The sequence below is a fragment of the Lissotriton vulgaris genome, chromosome 2_1 (genome assembly GCF_964263255.1).
Source record: "Lissotriton vulgaris chromosome 2_1, aLisVul1.2, whole genome shotgun sequence".
Classification (NCBI taxonomy): domain Eukaryota; kingdom Metazoa; phylum Chordata; class Amphibia; order Caudata; family Salamandridae; genus Lissotriton; species Lissotriton vulgaris.
In genome coordinates this window covers 51,795,283-51,817,711 of record NC_141687.1, presented here as the reverse complement: position 1 = coordinate 51,817,711, position 22,429 = coordinate 51,795,283, and positions in this window count along the sequence as shown.

Below are 22,429 nucleotides of genomic sequence, written 5' to 3'. Positions count from 1 at the left end.
GAGAGAGCAAAGTATTTGAAGGCCATGAATTCAAGAAACGCAAAACCACTGAGACATCCCACAAAGCGACATACTTAGGACACGGAGGTTTTACCATCCGAATGCCTATGAGTAATTTGGAAACCAAAGGATGTTCCCCAATAGGTTTATGATCAACAGGAACATAACCAGCTGAAATTGCGAACGAAAGTTATTTACCGTTCTGTATGCCAAACCAGAAGAAGCCATAAATACTAGAAAATTCAGAACTAAAGAGACATCAGCAGAAGAGGGATCCACTGACCGTTGTGTACACCAATCACAGCATCGTTTCCAAGCTGACGCATAACATTTGTGTGCGTTGGGGGCCCAAGCTTCACCGATAAATCGGGCAGCGTCTGATGAAAGGCCTCGGATTTGCCAGAGTCCCCCTGAAATCCGCCACGCCACAAGACGGAGATGACCTGAAAGAATGAGCGGGTGAGGTTCCAGCAGAGGGTCCAGCAACAGGTTCCACTTGCTGGGGAGAAGGAGCGGCGGGGAGCAGCTCATCTCCAGAAGAATCAGAAACCACGCCTGAGCTCTCCAAAGAGGAGTGATGAGAATGAGCTTCGAAAGAAAGTGCCTCGTGCGGGCCAGAACTCTGGGAATCATCATGAAGGGAGGAAATGCATAGCACAAGAGAGGAGGCAAAGACTGGAGAAACGCATCCGTGGTCGGAGCCGCCGGATCCGGGCGCCAACTGTAAAACGGGGGAAGCTGTTTGTTCAGGCGAGAGGCAAAGAGGTCCATGTGACACCGTCCCCAAATCCGGGACAAAGACCGAAACACCCGAGGGTGAAGCCGCCAATCGCTGTAATCTCGCAGATGGCGAGAGTTCCAATCCGTTATTCGATTGTCTCGACCAGGGAGATATTCGGTAATAACTGTGATCTGACGTTGCAGACAAAGATGCCAAAAGTCCTTTGCAATCTCCGCCAGGAGTATGGACTTGGTGCCCCCGAGCTTGTTGACATACCTCACTGCTGAGATATTGTCCATGGGGAGGAGAATGCAACAGTTCGACGCCTGAGGGGTAAGACAACGAATTGCGAAAGAGCCCGCAAGGAGTTCCAAGCAATTGATATGAAGGGATAACTCCTCCTGGGACCAACGGCCCCCCATTGCCAGGGACCCGCAAAGGGCTCCCCAACCCCAAAGACTCGCATCCGACTCGATTACCACATCTGGAGTTTTCCCGAACAGCGCTCGACCGTTCCAAGACTCCATGTGGTCCAGCCACCACAACATCTCCCAGCGAGCATCCTCCGGTGGAGGAATGAGGTCGGAGTAACGAAGGCCCTTCTGAAGATGCCTGATCTTGAGGCGCTGAAGAGCTCGATAATGTAAGGGACCCGGGAAAATGGCTTGGAGCGAAGAGGACAGAAGACCTACAATCCGAGCCACTGACCGCAACGAGACCAACTGTTTGGACTGCACCATGCGCAATTCCCATTTGATGGCTCTGATCTTCTGATCGGGTAGAAGGAGTTGACAGGTCACCGAATTGATGCGGAACCCGAGAAAGTCCATCGTCTGCGAGGGCTGAAAGTCTGACTTCAGAGGATTTACAAGAAATCCTAGAGATTGTAAGAGATTGATGGACCAAAGTAAATGAAGTTGCAAAAGGAGAGGGCATTGAGCCATCAAAAGAATGTCGTAGAGACAGACAATCAAGCAGACCCCACGGCCTCGCAAAGATTCCACCACCGGCCGCAGCAGCTTCGTGAAGCACCACGGAGCTGAAGAGAGACCGAACGGGAGGACAGTGTACTCGAACCACTTCCCCAGCCACTGAAACTGGAGGAAGCGACGATGAGGAGCATAGATCGGAACAGACAGATAAGTGTCCTTCAGGTCGAGACGGACCATCCAGTCCCCTTCCTGAAGTAGGTCCCTGAGAAGATGGATCCCCTTCTGTGGTATTTCTATCTAGGACCCTAATTTGATATTCCCGATTCATGCCCTTATGTGGTTATAATTAATAATATCCTTATAAAGGCATGAGAATCATATCCATATTCAGTAATAGCCCATGCAGTCCAAAGCACAGCACGGCTACTCCCATCGACTCCTTGAAAGCACAACGCGTTCTTTAAACAAACCAATCCTCCAGCAGCCCGGGAAATTCCCCCCTGCTTTTGTTTTGATTTGAACAAGAACTCCTGGAGTCCAGAAAGAACTGTTAGTTCTTAGTGACGTCTTATGTCCAACCTTACGTCAAACTCAGCACCTTTCACGTATAAATATACCAACAGTTGTCTTAAGCAAACACGCAGTGGTTTGGAGCAGAGCGGCTATCTACATGCCCGAGAGCCCACGGAAGCCGCCCCCCCCCCCCCGTTTTGACGCACTGAGAGAGGCGCTGTCTTTTTCTCCAGCCGAGAAAATCCAGCTCCGGTGTTTCCAGCCACCTTTGCGGGTTGCTGGGAGATCGAGTCCTGAAGAAAGAGATACCAGACCTCCCACATTCTATTACCAAAGGTACGGAGCTGACTAAACCCTTAAGAGAATTCTTGATTCAGATTCTTGGCAAAACAATCTTAACCAACCTAACTTAAACTGCTACTTACTTACTCCTTCCCAAGTATTAGGCTTAGGTCAGGTACACCGGGGTAGCCGTAGTTAGAAGCACCAGTTGAGTACGTTAGTCAATGTTTCTATGTATGTATATATTTTATCCATTTTAAAGTACCATATGGCTAAAAAACCATATCAATGCTTTTACACTATTATTTCATAATACTACTTTTACTGTACGCACTTTACTTTATGATAAGTATTGCAATTGTGGCAATTCATTTCTCTTGCATGAGAAAGAAGACTGCTCAATAAATACCACCTTTTATTGAAAACGCCCGTCTCTCTATTTCTCTGCACTCTGGTGAAACTAAGTATGCACGGTTGACTGAGTGAAATAGCTGCCTATTGTTTTCACACGATTCTAGAGATACACTCTTTTCTGAGGGAGCAAAGTTGTCATGTTTGTATGGTTGTCAGAAGCTAATCCCTTCTTGTCAAAATCCAGAGAGTTAACTCTTTCCTGAACATTCAAGAAAGTTTCTAGCGACCTCTGAGCTAGCTGGCAAAATTAATTAAGTCTAATATAGTCAGTAGAGACCAAGTCAACCTCAGTTTCTATGCCTACACTGCTGTTTACATTATTCCAATGCGCAGAGCCTATAGGGAATATAAGAACTACATGGCGCCCAACGTTTGGTAAGGCGATAATCTAACGCAAGACACTAGAGTAACTCAGTCGTGCTTTTTCACACAGAACCCTTTTCCCGTAAAAACTCCAAAAGACGTCTGGAGTGGGTGAAAGGTTAATATCCGCCGGAACTTAGTAGGATGAGAATCCTATGTATTATTTTTTGGTTTAGTCAACGTCGAAGGATACAGTGTTCCAAAATATTGTGCACCTAATCTTTGTTTCCTTGAAACTCGCTCTGCAACAAAAAACTTTCAGTCAATAAAAATGTCAGAAAGTGATGATGAAAGGGAAAGAGCTAGAATAGCAGCTCAACTAATAAAGGATGACACAACCATCCAAGAAAATGACCCGAGTGCTATTCTCATTCCGGTCAACGTAAGGAGAACTATAACTCTTAAACTTATAGAAAATGGACTGACATCATGAGGTGGTACAGTCATATTCGTGGTAGAGACCCATGAATATCGGCAGACAGATTTATTCTATTCATGGATACATTTTCCAGCAGCACACGCTGTGACAAAAGATTTCCACTATTACAAAATAGAGGAACCTCCGGATATATACACTCCTTTCGAGGACGTTGAAATCCCACTAAATTACCAAGAGCACCTGCTCTGGTTTAATGGCGCCCTAAAACATCAATCACATCACCAGGCACGGTCCACTAGGTAGACCAGGAGCAACGTGGCCGGTTCTAGCCAGCTTCACAACACACCCAGACATCGAAACAATGTCAAGCGAAGAACTCCTAGTTAAACTAAAAGAATTAACAAAGGCATATAGAGAATTAGTTCAATTGGCAAGGGATGATATAAAGTACCTCCAGAAATTGAAGGAAACAGATATAGCAGACCAACCATTTGAACTTGCCAGAATCATAGAAAAATCATATGAAGAACTAGGAAGAGATAGTTTGGGTGGGAAACCGGTAAAACCCCAACTAACTGAAAATCCTGAAAAAACATTAATTAAAAATAATTTAAATACTCCAAAAAAGGGTTGGGAAGGTAATAAACATTCCACTCCCAGGGAAAAACGATTCCAGTCCAGAGGAAGGTCTCCTCAACGGAGAGAAAATTCTCCAGACCAACGAAACAAGTCTCCCCAAAGGGAGCCCTCTGAGAAAAGATACAACCTTAGAAATAGGGATAATTTGAAAAAACCTGATAGATATCAAGATGTTGATAAACGTCCCTCACGATCTTTTCAGACTTCCTCACAGAAATCGGAAAGAAGAGGACGGTCAGAACACAGAGAAGAGCACGTCAAGTCCAAAGACAAGGAACCTGCTCATCAAAGTAAAAAATTACAATATCCAAGAAAGAAGGTAGCTAGTATTAAAATTAAAAATGCCGAGGATACTGAGGACACAACTGAAAAATGAAAAGTGGGCCCAGACAATGCTAGACAGCGCAGCAGAAATGACCATAGCTTGCAAGATCTTGAAGAATCTTCTGGAGTCAGTGGACACAAATGAATACATTCAGGTGGAAACTGCAGACACGCGAGTTAGCGTGCCCCATAAACTATATGAAATAACATTACGTATAGAGGGAGATAAAACTGGGAAAATAAAAGGTCTCTTTTGGGAGAATCTAGCTAAAGGCTATGACAAAAGACTGGCCACCAGAGTTTGTCAGGGAGTGCCCTCATGGCGAAGAAATGATTATGCCTGCCTTCTCAAATCATATTCCGATTCATAGAAAATACACATTGGCAGGAAAATGGGCATTGGCCCAAGCTCCTGCTTTATACAAAAATCATGTAGGATGGGATGAGGATTTGCCTCACCACAAAATCCAGTTAAAAAATCAGCCGACTCCACAAAGGCAGTACCCAGTTAAACAAGAAGCTAAAAAGCAAGTCAGGAAGATCTTAGATCAACTTGAATATCAAGGGGTGATTGAAACATGCACCTCACAAATGAACAATCCTTTGTTTCCTGTCTCCAAGCCAGACAATTCATAACGTCTAGTTTTGGACTACAGACACCTTAACTCCTGTTGTAAAACATTTGCAGTACAAAACTCACATAGTGCAGCACTAATGAATAACATTGTGCGCAAAAAATATAAAACGACATTAGATATCTCTAATGGATTCTTCTGTCAAAACATTGCACCTGAAAGCAGGTATTTGACCACTTTCTCAATATTGGGATCGCAAAAACAATTTTGCCGACTCCCACAGGGATTCAAGAATAGCTCAGGATTATTCTCAGCAAGAGTAACAGAGTTACTACAAATATATGATGATGAGGCATTTTCCTATGTCGATGATATCTATCTCACAGATGATGACCTGGAGACTCACTTAAAAAGAGTGAACACGTTAATACTTGGGTTCGCATCAGAGGGTTACAAATTCAACTTTAAAAAGTCACAAATTGCCCATCTAACTGTCCTGTTTTTTGGATATGAATTATCAAGTGAAGGCAAGAGCCTAGCTGACAATTTCTTAGAAAAATGTGCTGTACTACAAGCACCAAAAACGCGGAAGAATTTACAATCAATACTAGGTTTCCTGAATTTCGGAAGAACATACATTCTAAATTATGCAGAGAGGGTTAAACCTCTCTATGAATTGATAAAACCAGATTTCAAACCAATCAATTGAACTCAGAAACACACAGAGATTTTGAGATCATTGCAAACAGACATGTTAGCTAAAACAAAATTACAAACTCGCGAAAACATATGCAATCTTGCAATCCAAGTCATACCAGGAAGATGCGGATTCACATACCTGGCCTCTAATGAGGGAGAAACGGTACCTATAGCTTACAAATCACATTTGCACACTCAAGCTGAAATGAAAGTCAGTTCTACTGAAAAAAATCTGACTGCGGGTCAAACTGCTGTAGCAAAAGAAAGAGCCCTAGCCCAAGGCAAGAGAATAACTGTTTATACAGCAGAATCAGCCCTTGAGGCATTAACAAGTCCACGCAATCAGAATACAGTGGCATTAGATCCAAAATGGATACAATGGGAAAATTCTTTTGCTACAGAAGACGTGAAATACTATTTTGACCCGAAACTAAAAAAACTAGATGATCTAGAATATGAACAAGAATATCCTCTGCCAATCGAAATTCTGCCTCTGGAATAATATACCTGCATAATCTATATGCACAGATTCGCACAACACTACGATGTAGATATAAAATCCTACAATGCAGCGTGCGAGATTGTTAAAGGTCGCTGGCACTCTGGTAAATTCAAACCAACGATTACCAAAACTGAATCACTCAGAAACTGTTCAGCGCAGCGAGCTGAAATAAGATCTTAAAAGATGGCGCTTGAAAATGCCGATCGCAAATTCCCCACACTGATAGTGTGTGATTCGCATTTCTGCGTCAAGTCATACAACAGTGACATGCAGACATGGAGTAAAAACGGTTACAAAGATGACACAGGTGCCACAATAAAGCATAAAACGCTTTGGGAACAAGTAGTTCTTTTAAAGGAAGAACTACAAAAGACTCACGTGATACACGCACTGAGTCATCAACGTGATGGCGTTCACGTTGCAGGGAATACATTCGCTAACACAGCCAGAGCGGAATCGGTTCAACCGGCTTCCGTAGCCACTGAAAAGCGTTCAGAAAAACACATAGATGGGGAAACCATGCTGGCGGTAAAAGCCTCATTAAAAGGGGATTATGCAGCATTACCTCTCAACTATCCACTCAGTAATACATACATAATTGATGCAAACTCCGTTCCTTTTGCTCAAATCCCTGGAGTGGGGGATAGAGTAATTCCAAACACGAACCGGAGAGTTTTCTTGATTGAAAGCGCACACATGGGACTGAGTCCGAGGCACCAACAGATCTTGAAATCTCTAATAGAATTACAATCAGATTACTGGTGGCCGGGAATGAGCGTGCAAATTTACAAATTTGCAAAGGATTGTCCAGACTGCAACAGAGATCGCAGTTATGAACCGGACCAGACTATTGCCAGGACATCTTTGTTAGAAAGCATCAGGCTATCTATAATGCAGAAATCCAACCAGAGAAATGCGTAATTATTAAGACAAAATTAACTTAAAAATGTAGACCAGCAGTGCTCGGCTGACGCCAGAGCTGTTATAAAAGATTTGCGGCACATACGTAATTGGCATGCTACATACTGATCAGGGTCCTGCGTTTAGCTCTCGAGCTTACAAAGAGGCCATGAACAGCATGGGCATTGCATTGCGGTACTCTTCTCCCTTCCATCCGGAGGGAAATGCAGTAGTGGAAAGAAAAAACCGGGACATAAAGCAATCTATAACGGCGTGGGTATTAGGTTCGGGTGAGGGTGGGTCAAACATTTAACAAGTGTCCAACGTAGTCTTAATAATCTGCCAAGAAATTCTCTAAAAGGTCTCACTCCATATAAACTATTGTTCGGTACTAGAATGCATATTCAGGATCTTGATTGTCACACTTCAGTGGTTGGAGAAAAAACCTTTGATATCAAAGACCGTTTGGCTGTTTTACAGGATTTAAATGAAACAAGAAAAAGAATGAGTAACATAAAGTTGACACAACAGCCGACAGCCACTGAAGAAAAACCACCTGTCCCAGCAAGATCTGTCTGGATTCCAAAGATTTGGGATCTGGTCAGAGAGAAGATCGCGGTGAAGAAGGAATTTGGGCCTTCTTACAGAAAAGCAGTACCTGTCTTAGCTGTCAGCGGAACAAGATCAGTTGTACTACCGCCCCTTGCTGGTAAAAATGAGAACAGAGTTGTATCCATCGACCTGGTAAAACCACAATCATATGGCCAATAATAAGTAGAAGGCCCAGTGGACTCCCAAGAAATAGCAGAGTACCGAAATTTGCTACAATCCAAGAGGCTCAAACTGAGAGACTAATCACATTTGATAAACTTGCAGTGAATAACAAAGGACTATGCAATAATGCCATGGAACTTGTGCCTCTTGAAACCCAAATTGCAACAGTTCGTCAAGAAACACTAGTCTACAATGATGTACCCTCTGACTATGCTAATGAAACAAAGAAAAATGCAAAAGCAAATGAAAATCCGGAAATAATTCCAACAATTGACAGAACTGCATCCGGCTACTTCATCAACTTCGACGACTTTTCTGAAGATCCAAGCGAGCATGAAGAAACGCCTGCAACAAAAACTTTCAAAGACAAAGTAATTGAACTTTTTCACCAACTAAAAGAAACATATCTGATTTCACCATGGATTGAATTTTGGATTGTGTTAGGTGTACTTACTCTCCTGCTTTGGCTCATCATGGTTCTATGTTTGGGAAAATTCATAGATGGAAAATATAGTACAATGGACACAGCAAGTCAGAACATCAACTTGGTCCTAAAGCCTCACACATCCTCCCACATCGAGAAAAGAGAACTGTCATCATTAAACATCTCAGCCAATTCAATACCCGGTGGGGTAGCATGGGACAGAACTGATTATGATATTTTTGGCCCGGTTGAGCTCTTGAAATATCCAGACCAGTTCAAGGTTTCATTAAGTGACTTTGTGACACCAAGTACCTTCTCTGATGATTGGGACTTTGAAAACATTAATAATATGATGTCAGATTTAGTAATGTCAGCCAAATTTACAGAACATGATTACTTACAGGGTTCATCGAATTATGAAGAGTTATACTGTTATAATCATTTTGGTGATCACTATTTGCATAAAACTGCTAAGCTAAGAAATTGTTATCTTATAACCAATGGGAACACTGTCCTACTCTGCCAAAAGGCAGCTTGAAAACATTTTATGAGAAATTCCAGTACTTCTCAGGGTTTGACAACAGTGATCCAGAAACGTTTTATTTTAAAATGTTAATCAGGACAGGAATGAAAACAATGTTGACAAATACTAAATTGATTTATTCTGAAACATTTTATGCCAAAATGTCTACATTTGGTTTCGAATTTTGGAAAAATACCATTGAAACAAAAACGATCTGGGGTACCAAAGATTGGCAAGAACAAGGCGTAGAAGCGTTATTTAGGGCCTGCATGATCCCAGAACAAATGATATTCTTGAATGACACAATTCAACAAACTACTTGTCTTGGCCTAGCTAAGATAAAAGACTTAAATACACCGTCTATTCCGAAACCCATAACTGATAGTGATAGCACTACAGATGTGGAGATAGACGTATCCCATATTTTACACCAAAACAGAACACATCCTGATTGAAAAAAGTGGTTGATATGGCCAACAGACACGAATAACTGTCAAGAAAGATTCCTGAACAAAACACAGGGGTTCAAAATGACCAGGCCAGACCCAAGATACTTCCAGAGACAACATCCAGGGATAGTTACAACATCCAGTGTAGGGAAACTATGCCTTGAGTGGCTACAGAAATCCACACTGGCTGAAATTAAGCAACACTTGACTTTACTTAAAGAGGGTGCTGACTTGCATGATTTCATACTGGGACAACACAAACAGCGTCAAATGGAAAGGGGCGACCACTCGGTCCCCCCGAACGTATGGTAGGGTGCTCTGACCCCCCCGGGAAACCATTTTGGGCGGGAGGCGTGTCTCGGCTGGTATGCCCGAAGCGGCGTAGCCGGGGCGCGCCTTTTTCCCGCCCAAGAGAGGTTGTCCTAGACACTTACACCATTGGCCACGCCCAGTAGGCAGACCGGAGGAGGGTACACGCCCTCCCGAAGAAGAATAAAAAGAGCAACAATCCAAAGAAGCATCCTCTTGTTCCTGTGCTTGGAAGCTGCACCTCCTCGTTGCACGTGAGCCCTCGACGGAACAAGGAGCCAATTTTGAGAACTTGTAATTTTTGTGTTTCTCTTTCAGCGACTCTGAATCTTTGGATCCAGGACCTCGTCGAGCAGCAAGGTTCGAATATCCGACAACGATGCCTGGCAAGAAGGTCGGAAAGAAGGCTGGTACCGAACAGATGCTTCGCATGCTGATGAAAGATATGGCGAGCATGAAAAAACAGATGGCGGCAATGAACAATACGGGCCGGCCGAAGAAAGTCATCGGACCAGCATTGCCGGGAGAGGTAAAAGGGCCAGGAATAGGGCGGCAGGGGGGGAGGCCCCAGTTCCCGAGTCACCCCCGGCAAGCCCGGTTAGTCCTGTTGAGGCCCCGGTTCCGATCCCGGACGCGGGACAACCGATCCCTGTTGTAGTCACGCCTAATAACGAGGGGGATATGCCTCCGGAGTTGGCCGCCCAGTTAGCCGCATGGCTGGGAAAAAATACCGAGGGTGCTACGGCGCCAGGAGACACGGCCGAAGAGGCCAAGCTACTAATGAAGCAGTTGCGGCAATCGAGAGATGCTGCGAAGGCGAATCTCCCTCTTGTTTCCCCTCAGGTTCCCTCGGAACAACCGGCGTCTGACGTTGGAACAACAGCACGACCAGCTACCGATTCGGGTAAGCAGCCGTTGCCAATGGCAAGGGAGGGATCGTTACCCTCGAGAAGGGAAAGGGTGGTCCAACATATCCCGCTGGCCACGAAAGAATTGATTTGGGCTGATAAATATGTGAATATGTTTTCTCTCTTGACTGACCACCACGAAGTGGAGCATGTTAAAAGTCAAAAGGATTTGTTGCACCCGAGCGTATGGCGTGCAAAAATGGCGGGATTCAGGGTGGATGAGACGATCTCTAATTGGGCCAGGGCATTTGCAATGTTCACTGCGATCATGGGTGAACGTAAGCCTGAAGTGTTGACGGAATTGGCTTGCTACCAGACAGGTATAATGGATTTCTATGAAACTTATGAAGGCAATCAATGGTTGGGCTATGATAGTAAGTTTCGTAAGGCCAAGGAGCACGACTCATCCCTGACGTGGGATTGTTTTGACTCCATCTCTTGGCAGAAACAGCTCTTGCCGGGCACGACGAAGTCGTCTTCGCTTGGCGGGAATGGGTCGGAGTCCTCCCGCCATTATTCGGCGGCGCCCTTTCGAGCGGGCACCACTAGTGATCACCAACCAAGGAGTGGTGGGAGCGGGGGTAGAAAAGGGGTCTGTTGGAGCTTTAACAGAGGCAAGTGCACGAGGCCACAAGGGACATGTAAATTCAGGCATGAATGTGCGGGGTGCGGACACTCTTAACACCCTGAGAGTTCGTGCAGAGCCAAGAATGGTGATACAGCAGGGTAGAGGAGGTGCCAAACAGGTCTAATGTCGACCAAGGGGCACCGCTATCTACCCCCGTGGACATCATGGCAATGATCCCCCGGCTGAATGAATACCCTGATCATGTCTCCGCCGGGGTGTTGCGAGATGGCTTCTCGTATGGTTTCCACATCCCGGCGGGGGATTTTCGGGGGGAATCACGGTGTAAAAACCAACTGTCGGTTCAGCAGCATGCGACGGTGGTGGAATATAAGATTGCAAAAGAGGTTGCCCTTGGCCGGGTTGCTGGCCCATATAGGCACCCGCCAGTTAATGATTTCGTGTGTTCACCACTGGGTGTAGTTCCCAAGAAGGACCCAGGTGAGTTTAGGTTAATTCATAACTTGTCGGCTCCTAGGGGTCTTTCGGTAAACGATGCGATTGATCCAGGAATCTGTACGGTACGGTACGCATCATTTGACGAGGCCGTCGCCATGTTGAATCGCCTGGGGCCTGGAGCGCTGATGGCTAAATCGGATATTGAGTCAGCGTTCCGGTTGCTCCCGGTACACCCACAGGATCAGCGTCTGTTAGGTTTTGTTTTTCAAGGACGCTATTACATGGATAGATGTATGCCAATGGGTTGCTCCATCTCTTGTTCTTATTTCGAGAAATTCAGTTGTTTTTTGCAATGGGCATTCACCAGGGCCACGGGCTATGCCCAGGTTATGCACTACCTAGACGATTTCCTGTTCTTGGGGCCAGCCGGTGACACGAAATGTGCACAGGCTTTACTGGAATTTTGCACGCTCATGAAGCAGTTTGGTGTGCCATTGGCACCAGGGAAGACGGTGGGGCCATCGGCTTCACTCGAGTTTCTTGGAATTGAGCTCGATTCTGTGAAGGGATGCTTCCGTCTGCCCAAGGAAAAAGTGGTGAGGTTCAGGGCTTCTCTAGAACTATGCATTAGCAAAGAGAAAGTAACTCTCCATCAGTTACAGCAAACTGTGGGACAGCTTAACTTTGCCCTTAGAGTGATACCAATGGCTCGCCCCTTTTCCCGCTCTATTGCACAAGCCATGGTCGGTCTCAAGGAAGGGCACCACCACACAAGACTGTCGGCAGAGGTTCGCCAGGATATGCGCATATGGTTGGCATTTCTGGCGGACTTCAACGGTCGAGTGGTGTGGAGCAAGCCACCAGCTTCCTCAGAGGAGTTGGGGTTATGGACCGACTCGGCGGGGAGTGTGGGATTTGGCGCCATTTTCGGCAATCAATGGTCGGCACAAACATGGCCGACGTGGTGGCACGACAGTGGGCTCACAGGTAACATTGGGTTTCTTGAGCTGTTCCCCATTTTTGTGGCCTTGAATGCATGGCCAGATGGGTTTCGTGATCGTGCAGTGGTGTTTTGGTCCGACAACATGACCGTGGTCGAATGTATAAATAATCAGGCAGCACGCTGCAAGTGGATATTGAGATTACTGAAGGAAATTGTACTACTGTGTATGAGACTGAACGTCCAGTTTAGGGCAAGACACGTGCCGGGTGTACTGAACCAGGCGGCTGATGCACTCTCTCGTTCCCACATGCAGGCCTTCAGGGGTTATCTACCTTCCGCGGACTTGGTGGCGGCACCATTTCCCGAAGCTCTTTGGTTACTCGGTGCCCCGGATTACAGGACCTCGTGGGAGCAAGTCTAGCCCCCAGGACAGGGAAGGCATACGAAGGAGCGTTCCGCTCCTATTGGTCTTTTTTGGGTCCAGCTAGAGGGGATCATTGGGGGCAGGAGGAGTATGTCCTGAAGTTTCTAGTGTCACTCCACCAGGCAGGCCGATCAGCGGCAACGGCCAATAGGCACCGGGCCGCCATTGCCTTCATGGCGCAGGCGCATGGCATCAAGGACCCCACATCGTCCTTTCTGGTAAAGAAGGCACTGCGTGGGTGGCAACGCCTCGAGGGTCGTAGAATGGACGAGAGGCGCCCGATCGGGCTAGAAAGGTTGTCCCTGTTAATGTCCGTACTCCCTGCGACATGTTCATCCCAGTCAGAGGCAGTGCTGTTCCGGGCCGCTTTTGCATTAGCATTCCATGGGGCTATGCGGGTGAGCGAGCTGGTGGCGAAGAATAAGCAGGATACGGGGGGAGGTCTGTGTCGAGAACACATTCTGATCAAGGGTGATTCAATGGTAGTCACAATAGCCAGGTCCAAAACCGATCAGGGAGCTATCGAGGACAGTGTTGTCGTCCAGCGCGTGCGAGGGTCCCCCATGTGCCCAGTGAAATGCGTTGAGGAATATTTAGCGCAAAGGGCGGAATCATGGGGGGGAAGCTTGCTGAGACACAACGACGCCACCCCACTGACTAGGTTTCAGTTTCAGCGGGTGTTAGCAATGGCAATCGCGGCAGCGGGCTTGAACCCGAGCGATTTTGGGACCCATTCCTTCCGGATAGGGGCTGCTACAGAGGCTACAGCCAGGGGTCTGAGTGTTGAAAAAGTGAAACAATTGGGACGTTGGTCCTCGAACTGTTATAAAAGGTATGTGCGGTTGCACATGTTGTGAAGCCAATGTCATGCACTCACGCTTCTTGTTTTCTGTTTGGTTTACAGTTTCGCGAGCAGGCTTTGCGGGGCGGACTGTGCAGTTGACCCGACACCTGGGGACCAGCGGTCAAAGATCACCGGCTGAGGGAAGAGTGGTGTGGGTCGTTGGCCACTCATACGTGAGGCGTGCCGGGGACGTATTCAAAGCAGGTGACATGATTCACGTGGCTGGGGAATACGGGTACAGGGTGACCTTCCACGGAAGGGGCGGGCTCTGTATTGACCAATTTCAATGTTTTATGGAGGGACTGTTAGGGCGGACAAGGTCACCACCGTCTGTAATCATAGTACACCTGGGAGGCAATGATTTGGTGACTATTGGTTGACGAGTACTACTCGAGCGAATGCTGTCTACTGTTAGCTGGTTGGCGAGAAGGGTTCCGGGGTGCACGATAGCATGGTCGCACATGATTCCCAGGAAGGTGTGGCGGGGGGCCCTCTCTGTGACGGCTTTGAATCATTCAGTAAAGAAAGTTAATAACAAACTTTGTAGATTGTTTCGCTCAGGACAGTTGCATTGTATTCCACATGGGTGTATTCGGGGGGACCACATGTATCTCGAAGATGGGGTCCATTTCTCCCGGGAGGGGAATGTCTTACTCATAGGAGACTTCATAGCATGGTTAAGGGGTTTGTGATTCCATGACCTTTAGTAGGAGTTTGTGGGGGGTCCGGATAGCCGGTCAACTATCCGGCCTGTGACGGTAAGGTCATGATCGGTGAGCAGTAATTGAAAGATCCCTAGAGGTGGGGCGCCACCCATTATGGATGGGAGCGCCCGGGGGGAGGCGGCCATTGGACCCTCACACGGGGAGGCGGCACCCTCTAAGTATGGGGTCGCCTAAAGGGAAGGCAGTCATAGGCCCCTCCCAGGGGAGGAGGCGGCTACGGGCCCCTCCTACGAATTTCCCGGGGCCAGGACATCCGCGACGGCGGATGTGGTAAGCAGTGTGGGGTGGGAGGGGGGGTCTACGCTACCTTCTAGACACCTCACACGCATCCTCGGACGACCACTAAGATGGCGTCGAGTTAAATAAGGGGCCCCCGCTAAGACAAGGGAAATTGGAAGTTGGCACAGAGGTACAGTCCTCTGTGCGCCCGCCCCTCACAAGTGATGGGGGAGTTCTGGTATTAGGGATCTGACACCGGTTACGACCTTGCCGTTGGCCCGTAATGTTAGGATGTACAATTTTTATTTAGAGAGTATGCATTTGCAGGATGTTTAGACTCGGCTAGGAGAACCTTTGTATTAGAGATTTGTTAAGGTTAGCCAATAAACATCGTAATGTATAAATAAAAAATTGTACATGATATGAAACTGTTATTTTAATGTTTTAATTTTGTTTCATATTTTAAATAAATACGTCCGGGAGGGTAACACCCTCCCGCCTTCCAAAAGTTCAAGAACTGTGTCCGTCTTCCCATCCTTGGGGATTGTGTTGGGAGGGGGTGACGGGCATCCCGGCCATATGGAAAGGGGCGACCACTCGGTCCCCCCGAACATATGGTAGGGTGCCCTGACCCCCCCGGGAAACCATTTTGGGCGGGAGGCGTGTCTCGGCTGGTATGCCCGAAGCGGCGTAGCCGGGGCGCGCCTTTTTCCCGCCCAAGAGAGGTTGTCCTAGACACTTACACCATTGGCCACGCCCAGTAGGCAGACCGGAGGAGGGTACACGCCCTCCCGAAGAAGAATAAAAAGAGCAACAATCCAAAGAAGCATCCTCTTGTTCCTGTGCTTGGAAGCTGCACCTCCTCGTTGCACGTGAGCCCTCGACGGAACAAGGAGCCAATTTTGACCCACCCACCAGCCCCTTATGGCAACGATTAGTATTGCAATTAAGTTGATTTACGGTGATAATATCTCTTTTTCCAGGGTTTCTATGTGTAATAAAGTTTGGATTGTTTTTAAGGCAATAAAATGATCTGCTTCATAGCATGTTTTCTCACTCAAATTAAGCGGAGTATCACAGTCTAGTTTAAAGATGTGTTACATGTGTAGATAAAGGTTTATATTGCGAATGTCCAGTTTAACCGCTTTTCCGCTCTTCATTAGGTTCAAAACGTCGTATTTATTTTGGTCGGGCGGTAAGGTCATGATCGGTGAGCAGTAATTGGAAGATCCCTAGAGGTGGGGCGCCACCCATTATGGATGGGAGCGCCCGGGGGGAGGTGGCCATTGGCCCCTCACACGGGGAGGCGGCACCCTCTAAGTATGGGGTCGCCTAAAGGGAAGGCGGTCATAGGCCCCTCCCAGGGGAGGAGGCGGCTACGGGCTCCTCCTACGAATTTCCCGGGGCCAGGACATCCGCGACGGCGGATGTGGTAAGCAGTGTGGGGTGGGAGGGGGGTCTACGCTACCTTCTAGACACCTCACACGAGTCCTCGGACGACCACTAAGATGGCGTCGAGTTAAATAAGGGGCCCCCGCTAAGACAAGGGAAATTGGAAGTTGGCACAGAGGTACAGTCCTCTGTGCGCCCGCCCCTCACAAGTGAGGGGGGAGTTCTGGTATTAGGGATCTGACACCGGTTACGACCTTGCCGTTGGCCCGTAATGTTAGGATGTACAATTTTTATTTAGAGAGTATGCATTTGCAGGATGTTTAGACTCGGCTCGGAGAACCTTTGTATTAGAGATATGTTAAGGTTAGCCAATAAACATCGTAATGTATAAATAAAAAATTGTACATGATATGAAACTGTTATTTTAATGTTTTAATTTTGTTTCATATTTTAAATAAATACGGCCGGGAGGGTAACTCCCTCCCGCCTTCCAAAAGTTCAAGAACTGTGTCCGTCTTCCCATCCTTGGGGATTGTGTTGGGAGGGGGTGACGGGCATCCCGGCCATAAACGTTTCATAGCGGCCGGTATATACGCTGCGTACAACGAACCTTGGAAAGTAATGCAAATTGAAACAGCAGAAAAAAATACGAGAAATTGATCGTATAAATTTGGAAAAATCACTTTCTGTAGTGGACAATGGGTTAACGACTCTGTCCTCCAGAATATATTCACTGGACAGCATTGTATCATCTGCTATTGATATAATAGAGCAGGACTTACTAATGTTACAACATGGTCAGTCTCAATTACGTTCTATTGTACAGCTTGGTTGGACGTTGTAAAATCTGTGTTCAGGCTATATACCATGGCGTTTAATCAACACAACGTCATTATTCAGTGTCTTTAACCTTACTGATAAACAAATCAGTTTGGCACAAAAAGGAGCAGACTATACGATTCTCAGCATTGAAAAACTTGAGAGATTACCATTGACAATGTCAGAGAGACCGGTCATTGAATGGATAATACATGGAACAATTACAATTCCGATAACAATATTCCAGTTTAAATACTGCCAAGAGTATATATCTGCGGGCCAGTATGAAAGGTTGGGTAAATAATACATCAAATCAACCTGGGGTTTACTTTATACACACAGATGTTATAGTGAAGGGAAAAAGGAGGTATTCCTTAGTGGTAACAATTGTAAAAAATCACTAAGCGGTACACTTCTGTGTCAAGGTATTAACTTGCATGGAGCCTGCGAAGGGTCTTCAAAAAACCTTTCATGTCACCTGCATGGCACGCCTGCAAAACAGATAGAGCCATTTTTTGGACGACTTTCTAACGGCAGTTACGTTTTAATAAGTGACCACAGCTGTTGTGGCATGGTGCCAGGAAAAGCCTATCTACTGACCGTAACTTCCAGGGTCGTTTGCTGTATGCTAGTATTGTATCCACACAGCAATCCAGATATGGGGGATGCATTATGGCCTTCCTTGAATATCTCTTCTATTTGAATTGATACTTTAAGCAGAATGAAGTCTATTCTTTTACAGACAACTGTGCCTTTAACGTCATCCAAAGAAACGTATGATCTGCAAGTGGCAAGGACATCGGCAGAGATACATTCCCTTTTATCGACAAATTGCCCCGTGCATTTCGTAGAAATGTTAAGCCAAATCTTAAACATGTCTGATACCAGTGGCATCGCACATGTATTCAAGACAGTTTTTTCGGGACTGTTAGCACCCTTTGAAACAGTTCTGGGCATCTTCCCGAATTTTGTCCATTCAGTCTTTGGCGGCCAACCCTTAATCTTGGGACTCGTGGCAGGAATTTTATTTTTGTTCCTTCTGCTCCGATATGGCAAGCCAATCCACAGACAAGACTCCAGCAACGATGGAAGAAACGATCCTAGCAATACGATACCGAGACCGTATCACTAAGGTCCCTGGATTGGCCCGGCTAAGATATCTGAGTACAACCTGGTTTCTTTCATTCAGACCGATCTGGCAGGATTGCATCTTACCTGTGCTTCGATGTCTGCTATGCGGAGAAGAATGCGTGTTGGACGTCTGTCTTACACTACCATCAGCAGTACCAATGGATATCGATACTTTGCTAGGTCCTGTAACGACTCATGCATTGTGTTGTCCCCAGCGTCTACCTATTCTGATTACGGCATTCGTTGAGACTTGACCACTACGAGTAGGTGTCGGTGAGGTACGAGAGGAAAGCAGCACCAAACAGGTACAACCTTTTGTGAGCATTGTTGATCCACACATCGATGATAGCAGTTACGCTCCAAACTGCACAATTACAGCTTTTTCGAACTTGGTCGAACTTTCAGCTGATGTTGTAGACCATTTTTTTGCGAGTCTGTCTGATATTATGTTCTCTCCAGTCAACGAGAATAACTCTTAAAAAACAATGAGCACACAGCGTTCCCTGAACTCTGAATTCGGCCTTCAGTTTTGATAAACAAAGCTACTGAAAATATTTGGAACTATTTTTTCCCCTGAAAGCGAGATTATTTTTTTTCCATTTTCCAAAATATTTACTTTTTTTTGGCACATGGTACTATTGGCTTCTATTTTTAGGATACTAGAGACAATATTTTACCTCAGCCTCTAGCACATATACAGCATTTTGTATAAATATGTGATGGAATGGTCTCGACCTTCTTTTCTGTTTTCAGAGCCATTTCATGTGTAATTATCGAAATTCATTCAGCTGATATATATATATATATATATATATATATATATATATGCATTTAACGGAATGATGACACTGCTTGAAAAGCGTACAGTATCAACACTCACTTTCTTGTATTTACCATATACCATTTCAAATGTGAAATATGTATTTTGGGGTGGGTTGAAAAACACACATGCATCATTATATGTTTACTATTGCTTAATTTTTTAGTAATGATGGACATTAATCCATGGAGTGGGTGTTGTATTTCTATCTAGGACCCTAATTCGATATTCCCGATTCATGCCCTTATGTGGTTATAATTAATAATCTATACTACTATTATAAAGAGAGAACTCAACTCTTTTGGCAAGGTAAACTCGGGAACCACAGCGCCAATCCAAACCCCCGATACATCGTTGTAATTGGCAGGGTCTGTAGACGGACATAGGCTATATAAAATAAAAAATATACGTTATTTAAAATATTTACTTAAAAAAAAAAGTAGTCCCTTGGAAGTAGCGCCGGCCGGCCGCGACGTGCGTGCTGACATCAGGAGCCAGGGAGCTGCTGCTGCTGCTTCCTCCTCCTTCTCCTCTCGCCCTGCGCCGGGCCACGCTCCCCCGCCTCCCTCACGACAGGGCTCCGGCTCCTCACACTTCATTTCAGGCCTGAGGCCGGCAGTGACAAGTTCCTCAGCCAGAGCCTCCCTCACACGCAGACACTTCCCCACACACCGTGTCTCCAGCGATGGTCCCTGCGTCTGTCTCTGCTCTCACACAGTGCTCCGCTGTCCCACGGAGGCGCTGTGTCTCTGATCACCGGTTGCGTCTTCCTTATGCATCTCTGTCTGGAGTGCACCGAAACGTTAAGGCTAAACCGGGAAACCTTCACCTGTATTGGGCCTCTGTTTGTTGTTATAAATATAATGGGCTGCTCCATGCTCATTTTTTAGAGGCTGCCCTGAAGGGTCGGGGGCTCCGGTAACTGGAGATGCTGTGTTTTGTAATTTACGAGGGGCATGACCCACGAACACACCCAGCCTACTTAGGAGATGCCAAAGGGTGAAATCAACTGCGTGCGTTTGGAAGGAATTAAAAAAATAGATTATTTCATTCTTTGAACGTGCTGGTGAAATGGAGTTTTAAACAGACTTAAAAAAAAAACGAAGCAATGTGCTACGAGGAATACTCACCTGGCTGCCCCGAATGTACTATTCCACACCAACAACAGTGCACCACTTCAAAGGTATGAACTTAAAGGGTCGATATTTACTAAAATGAGAACTTTGTTTGCATATTAACAACATGAGTGGTGCACTTTGGGAGTTGTAATATTTACATGCAGCCACGTGACTCTACAAACTTTAAAAGCACCACAGGAGCACAATGGGGCCTTGAACGTCATGTCTCCCACCTGTGAGCAAGGCCAGGAGGCTGAAACGTTAGGAGGAAACCGGGAGAATGCAGTGGTGCTGTAAAGACTGAATAAAGCAGGAGCGGTGAGCGGAGGATGAGGTAGGTGAAATACAAAAGCTACAGGCGGGCAGGAGCGGTGAGCGTAGGTGAAATACAGGCGGGGAGGAGCGGTGAGCGTAGGTGAAATACAGGCAGGGAGGAGCGGTGAGCGTAGGTGAAATACAGGCGAGGAGGAGCGGTGAGCGTAGGTGAAATACAGGCAGGGAGGAGCGGTGAGCGTAGGTGAAATACAGGCGGGGAGGAGCGGTGAGCTTAGGTGAAATACAGGCGGGGAGGAGCGGTGAGCATAGGTAAAATACAGGCGAGGAGGAGCGGTGAGCGTAGGTGAAATACAGGCAGGGAGGAGCGGTGAGCGTAGGTGAAATACAGGCAGGGAGGAGCGGTGAGCGTAGGTGAAATAGGTGAAATACAGGCAGGAAGGAGCGGTGAGCGTAGGTGAAATACAGGCGGGGAGGAGCGGTGAGCTTAGGTGAAATACAGGCGGGGAGGAGCGGTGAGCATAGGTGAAATACAGGCGAGGAGGAGCGGTGAGCGTAGGTGAAATACAGGCAGGGAGGAGCGGTGAGCGTAGGTGAAATACAGGCAGGGAGGAGCGGTGAGCGTAGGTGAAATACAGGCGAGGAGGAGCGGTGAGCGTAGGTGAAATACAGGCGGGGAGGAGCGGTGAGCGTAGGTGAAACGGTGAGCATAGGTGAAATTCAGGCGAGAAGGAGCGGTGAGCGTAGGTGAAATACAGGCAGGGAGGAGCGGTGAGCGTAGGTGAAATACAGGCAGGGAGGAGCGGTGAGCGTAGGCGAAATACAGGTGAGGAGGAGCGGTGAGCGTAGGTGAAATACAGGCGGGGAGGAGCGGTGAGCGTAGGTGAAATACAGGCAGGTAGGAGCGGTGAGCGTAGGTGAAATACAGGCGGGGAGGAGTGGTGAGCTTAGGTGAAATACAGGCAGGGAGGAGCGGTGAGCATTAAATGAAGCAAAAGAGGTAGCAAACGGTGCATTACAAAAGTGAGTGCATTACAAAAGTGAGAATTGTGAGCCAACAAATACAAGAGGTAGCAAGTGACGTGTGCAGGTTACAAAAGCGTACAAAGGAAACATAGAGGAATAATACTGCAATATATGGAGGAAGGCTCCGGGGGACCCACGGACAACGTTGGGGCGAGCGGGGGCCCTGAAGCCTGTTTGCTCCCGGACAACGTCGGGACGGGCTGCTAGTATCCTTATAAAGGCATAAGAATCATATCCATATTCAGTAATAGCCCATACAGTCCAAAGCAGAGCACGGCTACTCCCATTGACTCCTAGAAAGCACAACGCGTTCTTTAAACAAACCAAGCCTCCAGCAGCCCGGGAAATCGCCCCCTGCTTTTGTTTTGATTTGAACAAGAACTCCTGGAGTCCAGAAAGAACTGTCAGTTCTTAGGGACGTCTTATGTCCAACCTTACGTCAAACTCGGCACCTTTCATGTATAAATATACCAACAGTTGGCCTAAGCAAACACAAGGTGGTTTGGAGCAGAGCGGCTATCTACTTGCCCGAGAGCCCAGCTGATGCGAGAGCCCACGGAAGCCGCCCTTCCTGTTTTGACGCACTGAGAGAGACGCTGTCTTTTTCTCCAGCCGAGAAATTCCAGCTAAGTTGTTTCCAGCCACCCTTGCGAGTTGCTGAGAGATCGAGTCCTGAAGAAAGAGATACCAGGCCTCCCACATTCTTTTACCAAAGGTACGGAGCTGACTAAACCCTTAAGAGAATTCTTGATTCAGATTCTTGGCAAAACAATCTTAACCAACTTAACTTAAACTGCTACTTACTTATGCCTTCCCAAGTATTAGGCTTAGGTCAGGTACACCTGGGTAGGCGTAGTTAGAAGCACCAGTTGAGTACGTTAGTCAATGTTTCTATGTATGTAAATATTTTATCCATTTTAAAGTACCATATGGCTAAGAAACCATATCAATGCTTTTACAGTATTATTTCATAATACTACTTTTACTGTACGCACTTTACTTTATGATAAGTATTGCAATTGTGGCAATTCATTTCTCTTG